We start from the raw sequence: 9,741 nt of genomic DNA, 5'->3' as shown, positions 1-9,741 counted from the left end.
CAAGTGATGGTCGCGAATGTAGTAAGCAGACTGGCGCACCACAGCACAAAGCATATCATATTGCTTCCTACTTTCATTAGCTTAGTGACTGCAAGCACCATCACAAGCCGATCTGCCGTGCTGCTCAATCCGTTGAAACAGCACGCTGTTATGATTTTTTTATCCGCCAGTAGTACTGCCATGGGAAACTTTGGCGATACAACACTTTTTTGCTCTTATCGTTGCTGCTTTCAGACGCAATAGAATAAAGGCGCCGCGTGCTGGATGCACCCACGATACCATGATGCCTGTGTGCACGGGATTGCGACTGTAGGAAAGCGAACATGGGCGTAGTTTACGCAAGCGACCCCAAGTCAATCATTTTCCGGCTAGATATTCTAATGTCCCCTTCAGATGACAGACAGGTTGACGCGCACATATCCCAACTTACGCACTACCGTAACATCAGCGAGCTACACCGAGCCTCAACAAGTATAGGCACTATACACTGTGACCACTCCAGGAAATATTTAATGGCCACAACAACAAAACTAAAAAAACGTAGCCACTGTTAGACCGAGCACAAGCGATGCGTCCGAACAATACATTTAAAGAATTAGTGTTGCAATGCGGGCTTGTTAGTATGGCTTGTGCCTTTCATATGCATTTTCGCGTCCTTGTCTGTACGCGCTGCAGTAGTTTTCCAATATAGATTGAGGTACTTGTTTTTCTTATGGAAGTTTCTTGCAATCCATTGCAACTTCGTAGCAATTGCTTGCGATACACGGCATTAGTAGGGCAAGAAATCGGGAGAGAGTTATAGCGTCGTTTCACTTCAGGACCACGGGTGACGCGCAAGCGTATGGCTGCTATGGCGCACACGACGCTATCGGTCCTCGGTGGGCCTTGACGCACTGCCCACATCACAGATCGTATTCAAGACAGGGCTCGCGCGGCCGTGCCATATGCAGCAGCCGCAGGAGTAAAACAGACCGCTGTAAAGATTCTCTTACTATCTAAATTACCCAGCATGGTGTCAGCGTCCACGGGCAAGCATGAACACTTCCCAATCGATGACCGCGGAAACTCGCCATCAAAATGCTGCCGTGAGGAATCGCGGCAGCAGCAGGGAGCGAAGTGACCTTCTTGCTGTCTATCGATTGCACGCAAACTGAACGGTGAGAACACAGCGTACGCAAAGCTACGAGCCACCGGCCCACCTAGACTGCGCCCCCAAAGTATATCGATTTCAAGATAAGATTTCAAGAGGCGCGCTGCCGAAGCCAACGCCTCCTCGAACGCCTCCCTCCCATCCCGCGGTGCAATGGTGCCACGCGCGACGGTATATGGCACACACATCCTCCCCTTGCGCATGCGAAATTGAGCCACCATCATCGACTCACCATCGCACACTTTACGAGTACGATGTTACCACGAGACAAACCCAGTACGTATGCATCGCAAAGAAAACATGTAGCAACTGCTAGAGGAGGTAAACCCAGGGCGAATCCGCTACCTTCCTCCTTCGCGACGCTTTGCCTCGTTTCTCCATCTCTACTTCGCTCAACGTTACCTACACATTCCTCTAGGTGGCGGTACTTTCGCGGATGGCGCTCCTTCGTACTCCCCGCGGCGCGCAATTCTTTTCACATTCAGGCGCCTTCCTCGTCCGCATGCATCGCGCCCTCAGACAGACACCGCAGGCTAGTTACGCTTGCGCGTAAGAAAATGGAGCTGACAGGACCAAGCGTCACACTCTCAGGTATATTGCTTGGAATTATGAACTTTATTGTAAATGCACGATTACACCACTCGGGCTACAGTACCAAGAAGGAAACTACAATTCCGTCGTGTCTGTTCATGGACAAACCGCTCGTTTTCTGCACTGCACTTTGAGTGGTCGCGGCCGCTAGGCGGCGGTACTGTTTTTGTACAGTGTCTGCCGTACTGCCGATTACGGTCGCAGCACAGACTGTGGGCAGATGCAACGGTCAGAGTGGCCACGCATCAAAGACATATACATTGTGTGCATACGTTTGTCACGCATGTGCGTTGAAGTGGTAAGGTGTATGTAAACTCGTAGCGAAGCTTCCATAAAAACGGAAATGTGAAGAAACTGGTGGCTCGTTGCAACCGTCGCCATCTACGTATCGTGGGGACAACTAACAGCAAGCAAAAATAAAACATAAAAAAGTGACATCACAACCGGAAATGGCAGTGACGTCAAGATCCTTATGGTGCGAAAGTTTGAATTTCTTTAGCGCCCGGCATTTCGACAGCAGTTTTTTTTTTTATAAGCTGAGACGAGCTTGAGACTTACCTCAGCTGAAAGACCAGCGTGTTCTTTAACGATAGGAGTGGCGTATGCCTTAGTATGAACATAATTTGGCTGTTGAGAGAAATTGCTCTAGCAGCTTCCTTAGTAAAGTGAGCGAATAGGATGGAAATAAGTGACACTGCCACAGAGGTTTCAAAAGCAACTTCACTTTTATTCGTCCAGAAGAATGCAATCAATATAATTGGCCAAACAAAACATGTTTCAATGGATGAAAAGTACTGTGGCCAGCAGACAGTCGTATTATATAGCAACACATGCGGATCCTTTTCACAGAATGATCCGTAATTCCTTGCTACATCGTGTATTCTTATGCAACAGTTATCATACAAGACAACATTGCCCCACATTATTGTTTAGCAAACACTTGAATTAACTAATTTTGCTGTCCGTCGGGCACTCAGAGCCTGTGTTACGGAGAGTAAACGAACACAGCGCGACGTCTCTGCGGAGGGCGTTCCACATTTATCGTCATGACGAAACAAGCGTGTCGCATGCCGCAGCGTGAACTTACACGATAAAAAAAGCCTCCACTCACACTTTTCGGCAATGAATACCATATGCTAGGTCACGCAAAATTTGAAGTGAAGCGCACGCAGCATTTCGAACAAACACGCAAGGAAATAAAGATGCTCGCATGAAACAGCCGCGTTGAACTGAGCAACGCTATACGGCCCGCATGACATTATAGCTGGTTTGCACAGTCTTTCCAAGCCTTGCGCCAGATTTACTGATTTGTAGGGGTCACCAAGAATAAATTAATAAATGGTGAAATAGAAAAAAAATTAACATTGTTGTATTGGTGCAGCAAAATTGCTTGAAACGGAATGTTTACTAGTATGGCAGTATTATGATTTAAAAATTTCTTACACATATTTTCACATAGGTTGTCTAGTTTCAGTGTTTATCCGCCGCTCACCTAGTCGCGCTTCATGATACCCCAGTTACACGGGCACTTTAACGGCCGTTAAGGAAAATGGCAGTTGGCCTTAACGGCCGTTAGGCGGAGTTACACGGCAGCACGAGCGCCGTTGGAAATCCAACGGCGATTCACGCCAACGGAGCCCGCCGGTCTCCGTTCCGCCACTGTTTCCGTCCGTTTTGTCGTGAAATAGGCAAGATGGCAGTCCCCAGCAGCAATGTGTCCCCGCTGCAGGCGAGCGCGCCGGCGCTAGAGCGCTTTGCCTGCAGCGTCACGGACTCATTTACTTATCAGCTTGTGGCAAGATCACCTTGCTGAACTCTGAGCTGAGAAACACAATGCGCCCGCGTACGCAAAGATGACGACGCTGTTCAACCAGCTTTGTGCAGCCAGTCTGTACAGCGAGAGGGCGACGCGCTGGTGTAGGGGTATGCAAGCTCGCATGCTCGTATCCTCCCGTGCTAGTGAGGGACACGAGCTGACGATGTAGAAGAATGTGGAACCGGTCACGCGAAAGTTGGCCTTGAAATCTTGATTCGACAACGTCGGCACGGTTGTGTCGTACCAAGACGGTCGTCTGGAAAGCGTCCGCACACTCCTTTGCCTGGCAGACATCGCCGCAGCGACTGCAGCGAGGCTGTAACATCGCCTCTCGGCCGCCTTCCGCTTTTTCTCGATTGCCGCTTTCTTAATGCGCACAGCTTGCAGTTCAGCCCTTACTGAAGACCACAAGGCCTCGTAGTGCGTAACCAGGAGAAGCAAATTGGGTGGACGATCATGGTCGCATTCCTAAAGCGGGCGGTTAAGCGCCATTCCACGGCTGTTCTGGGGTGCGCGTCGCAAAGTCCCACCACGTTCAACACTGCACCTGCTGAATGGCACAGACCGTCAGTCGCGCTACGAAAGAAAAAAGGAAATGCACAGTGGCGATGCGGTTAGTACAAGCGATGGAACGCGAAATGGGACGCTTCACCACGTTGAAACCACAACAAACGCAGCCATTTTGCAACGCCATGCGTCGGATTGGATCTAGAAACAACATTTTTTCGAGTTGGTGAGGTAAAAAGTTCAAGAGTCACGTGATAAATCGTCTAAACGGAAGTGAACCAACTGAACATGGAAAGTGCCGTGTGAGCGCAGCCCGCACCGTTAAGCCTGTTTCACATGCAAGCGAAAATGCTCGCGAATCCTGCCGCCGCGCCGCAGAAATCTGTTTCGAGCGGCGGCGGCGGCACTAGCGGCGGGAGCGGCGAGGTTCGGACAAGTTGGAATTTCATCGCGGCGGCAGAGCGGCAGCACCGCTTCCGAACGGCCCGTCTCGCCACGTGACCAGTGGAGGAGTAGTGCGGGAAAGCCTGCGCATAGGGCGATGTTTATTTACTTGCTACTATCAGCTGTGGAGATTCCCACTCTGAATGCCAGGGCGACATCTTGAATTTGCATCCCCGATGCCATGTACAGGGAACGAAGCAAAGAAGTAAAGCTGGCGTACTCAGATAAGCGATTTATCAATGAAAGGCGGGGAACTACCTAGTACCTCAGTCATTGCAAGTCTTGCGCGTGACGGTATAGGATCCCGCACAACGAAGGGCATCGTGAGCGACCCTTCAACCAGGTCATGGAGCGCCTCAAACTTTTCTGCCAACATTTTATATTACTCCTGAATACACTCGGTGTCGGTGTTCAGGAGCAGTGGCATCTGCACTAAAAATATGGCACAGTAAAGGACTATTTCTGTGCAAACACAACCCACCGCGGTGTGCAACTCGGATTCCTCCTTCCATTCTCCCAGATAGGTTTCACCCACCAGCGCCGTGGAACCCGGAGTTAGAGCAAAGCCTTTTTTTTAAAGGCGAGCAGAAGATCTGTGTAGAATCCTCATGTGGAGCACATAAATCAATCTCTGTTGACACCATGGTTAACACGCTGGCGTCTGTTATACGAGCACATCGAAAATGGATTTCACCGCTGTTTCTGCGCACGCGCGAGGAGCAGTAGCTGCGAGAGTGAAATGTGGGGACTTTTGGTGCTCAAGATTTGTCGTCGTTTAGGTACTACGGGGAAGAAAACCGTTTGCTCCGTTTGTCCCTAGCCGAGCTTGCAGCACAGAATCGACAGGATGCGTGGCCGGCAAGGCGGAAGAAGCCGCGTCCGAGGTGAGTTTGTTTCTATTTTGTTGCGACGGTAGCATATTAAATTTTATAGTCGCAAGGGGATACGTTTGGAAGTGAGGTGTCTTCTCGGATGACTGTAGTGGCAAAGCATTACGTCGTGCCGATGCATTGTTCATTATAGTGCCGTTAATCAAGGTCAGCATACCACACACTTCAGGGGAATCGCGGGAACGGAAACAGTTTATGAATTAACTGCCGTGCCGATGCATTAGTTCTTAATGTAACTGAGAATACAGCACACTTGGAGGTTCGTGGGAATGGAATATTGTACTCTGTATGTGTAAGTATAAAACTTGCGTCGTCATGCAATCTGAGCCGTAGATCGTTGTGAGAGCTGTATGGCCACACAGGCAAAACACTACGCCCTGCGGATGAATACGGAAGAAATGTATGCAAAAGAAAAGTGGTCGTCATGCAATTTCATAGCAGTAGACCTTTGTGAAAGCTGTGCAGTAACACTGATATTGACTAGTTAATAATCCCGGCTGTTACGATGTCTAGCTCATATACGGGGCGCTCTGTGTGGGCGAAACAAGGGCTCAGATCACTACAACCGCATGCGAAATAGCTCTGAATGCCTGCCAGTACACTTGTTCGGCGTCTCTGTGGTCAGCCAGTGACAAACGCATTGCACGAAACAGTGAGACTTTGTTTAATCCGCAATGCTTATGTGGCGAACAGGAGAGCAAAAGGTGAAAACAATGTTTTCATACAAGGCAAGTTATCCATGTAGTGGAATTGCATTTATCGTTGGTGTAGTGTTGATGCACTTTCTGAAGTCCAACCTTTAATGCAACTTAGTTTTCGTCGGTGCAAGTGCTTCTACTGGAAACATCCAAAATATGATTTAACAAATCAGGTTGCTGTCTTGTAGTTTTAGAAATTTTCCTCTGGTCTTAAGTCTTTTCTGAATCTGGAAGAGCTGGCTGATTGCACATTTCATCTCGCGATAGCTCGCACACTTCCAGCAGCACAGGTTAGCACACTTTGTTGAGCGCACATGAGCACTGCAAATTTAATCATTTTGATGAGGCACCGATCTAATGCCGCTCACTCTTGCCACAGCACTTTTTCAACTTGTACTGTACTTGTTTCTTCCACCTTCCATTTGCAGCACCAGGGCTAAGGCACAACAGCAATAACATTTCTAGCAGAAAATTCTTGCTCCTTGGCATCTGAGCTCCCCATTCATTTGCTACTTTCTTCAAATTTTTCTTTTCATGTGATGCTCTTGCCTTCACACACTGTCAGGCTTCTCCTTCATGCGTTTAATACTCCTTCTGTCTGCTTCTTGCTCGACATACCGTGCATGCCTTCAGTCATGTCCAATTGATCGGTGCAGTCTTGTCCTTTTGTCTCTCTCCTCGAGAACCTGCAACTTTCGACAACCACTCCCCAGCATTATGTTGCTTCTTTTTGTGATAGTGCCTGGCTATCTGTTGCTGATGCCACACATTCACTTTGCAATGGTTTATTAGACCACATACATAAATTAGTAGCTGTACAAAACCTTGACTCTCCAGCACTTCCACAAAATTCATGCAGAAGTGGAAACACAGATTACACTTCATTCCTCACCACAGCTTACTATGTCTGCATCAAAGCTTGATATTACCTACACGTGTGCACTGTCTTTGTGTCTTCCTTTGTAGGTGTAGGTCACTGCATGAGCAGAAAAAGATTTTGTTGCCCAAATGTTCATGTGCTTAAGTAGGCAATGTAGTGTACTTGATTTTTAGAATGCTTAACTCAATTGGTGGTATGCCTGCACTATAACATGCACAAACTGAACAGCATATCCAAACAAGAAAATTGCTAGCCTATCACAGTTAGGTTGAGTCATTTGAATGAAAGTTGGGACAGTTTTTGTATGGGATGGCTGATGGCATTCAGGCTCATCATGTCAACATCAAAGTGGGAGCAAAAACGCAGTACATGTATAAAATATGAGCAGTTTTATTGGATTGTGGTGCTTTACATGCACCTCACTTCAAGCACAACAATGTCTTTGCGTGTCACCAGTGTCGAAATGAAGCCACTCCAGCTGGTGAGCAATGTGCTTGCAGATGGCACTGGCTACATTCCTTTGGAAAGGCATCCTCATGTTGCACAATGTAGTGGAGATGAAGGCTTTTAAATTAATGTGTACTTTATTTTTTATTTACCTCTCACCTACTGTTGCCAACACAAATGATGTCTCCTGGTAAGCCAAATGCCTGTGAACATTGCAAGGCACAGTGTCAGGAAACTGTTTATAATCTTCAGCATAATACTGTAGAAGGCAGCCTTCTGGTTTGTATACATGAAAGCACCAGGAAAGCAAGCTAGATAGGCTAAAGACTAGCTGACTTGACAGCTCTGTACAGCCTGTACTGCTTACAGAAAGCAAGTCACACTGGTCATGGGACCTATAGCAGCGGCATGCAAATAGAGGTTTGTATTGCCTGTAGTACATATACATAGCCTTTCTTTGAAAAATATGTTTGGTCACTTTTCGTTAACTTTACCTAGTCAGGACATGCATTATCACTTAAGCTGCTTGGTCTTCAAATAAAACGAGCATTTTCTGCATAGTAACTTTTACTTACATGAAATATGTGGTGGTGTTGACCTGTAGAAGTGTACAGAATACATAAAATCTTGAAGCACTTAAGCAGAATTTATAAACAATGCTAAATTTAGGTGGACTGACAAACTGAACTGTACAACACAGATAATATAGGGCACTTGCAAGACAGTTTCTTGAGGGCCTAGTTCCTAGAAGGTATTTAGAGTGAAAACAGTGTCAACTGATTGGAAAAGGAAAGGGGACAGACACAGTGCTCACTTATGACTCAAGGTTTTTTTTTGCGTGTGTGTGTGTGTGTGCAGTAATATATACGAGGTGGGTTCAAAAAGAAACCGAACTTTTGAAATAGTGTGCCAATCAGCAGAGGGAGCGCGCTGCGGCTACTGAGCACATGTAGTGGCAGGTTTAGACAACAAACTGCCATTGCCGTGTTTCGCTCTGACCGTAGTTGGCGAGCTACAGCCGCTGAAGTGAGCACATGAACAAGCTGCTCTTCGGATTGGTGCCAAAGTGACAATGAAGAAATTGGAAGAACAGTGTGTGTGTGTGAAGTTCTGCTACAAACTTGGGAAAAGTTTCACAGAGACTTTTCATTTGCTTAGCCAAGCATACGGGGAGGACTATGCGAGTCGCACGCAGTGCTATGGTTGGTTCAAGCGTTTTGAAGAGGGAAGAATGTTGGTCGGTGACGATCCCAAGCCTGGACAACCTTCCACATCTACAGATTATGACCACATTCAGAGAGTTCGAACTGCGATTTGTGGAAATCGTTGTTTGACTGTTCGAGAAGTCGCTGATGAAGTGGGTATCAGCATAGGATCATGTGATGAAATTTTGAGTGACAAACTAGGGATGCGTCGTGTCAGTGCAAAATTTGTGCCACGTTTGTTGTCTGGTGCACAGAAGCAGACCCGTGTTGAAATCAGCCAGGAAATGCTTGCCACTGCCACTGACGATGAAAACTTTCTTAAGAACATCATAACAGCCGATGAGACATGGGTTTATGCCTATAATGTTGAAACGAAAGTGCAGTCATCGCAGTGGGTGGCCAAAGGTTCTCCTCATCCAAAAAAAGCACGCATGAGTCGGTCAAAAATGAAGGTGATGTTGGTTGTGTTTTTTGACTGCAAAGGCATTGCCCGTCAGGAATTTGTGCCACATGGTTAGATGGTAAACAAAGTTTGCCAGGGAACCCTAGCATGTTTGAGAGATTCTGTGTGCAGTAAGAGGCCTGAATTGTGGGAAAATCAGGCTTGAATGTTGCATCATGACAATGCCCTGGCTCACATGTCGCTCCTTGTCCGCAGCTACTTAGCGAAACACCACACTTCTTTTGTGCCCCACCCACCATATTCTCCGGACCTAGACCCTTTCCAAATCATAGAGGAGATCCAGGACAATGCGAGAAGAGACCTGCATGCCATTCCAGAAATTGCATTCCAGGAGGCTTTCCAAAAATAGAAGAAAAGATGGGAAGAGTGCATTGCCAGTAGAGGGGACTATTTTGAAGGGGACAGCACTTACGATGTTGTACCATAAGCAGCAAAGCTGTTATAGCAAAAGTTCGGTTTCTTTTTCAACACACCTCATATGCATGGAAAGGGTGGGGTTCAAGGCAGGTGCAACAAGAACGCCCAATGTGAGGTCGAATGTAGAGTTTAATGTCCAAACCACAGCAGTAAGCTGGTAACCTTTAAATGGTAAGCAGAACAGTAATGCTACGGGAACTGTCATGCCCTTCATAATTGTAACAACCGTCGGA

General features: G+C 47.1%; 1 long non-coding RNA gene across 4 annotated transcripts in view; it reads left to right on the top strand.

Annotated features, from left to right (window-relative positions):
* Positions 1-5,258: 5,258 nt before the first annotated feature.
* Positions 5,259-9,741, top strand: part of LOC135896299 (uncharacterized) — a 22,087-nt gene continuing 17,604 nt past the window's right edge. For all 4 annotated transcript variants that reach the window (XR_011512524.1, XR_011512525.1, XR_011512526.1 and 1 more), the window contains exon 1: positions 5,259-5,392. This is a non-coding gene — a long non-coding RNA (uncharacterized lncRNA). The remainder of the gene's footprint in view (positions 5,393-9,741) is intronic.

Source organism: Dermacentor albipictus, chromosome 3 (assembly GCF_038994185.2).
Source record: "Dermacentor albipictus isolate Rhodes 1998 colony chromosome 3, USDA_Dalb.pri_finalv2, whole genome shotgun sequence".
NCBI classification, from domain to species: domain Eukaryota; kingdom Metazoa; phylum Arthropoda; class Arachnida; order Ixodida; family Ixodidae; genus Dermacentor; species Dermacentor albipictus.
Note: the sequence above shows the minus strand (reverse complement) of the source record. Positions and strands in the feature narration are given on the sequence as shown.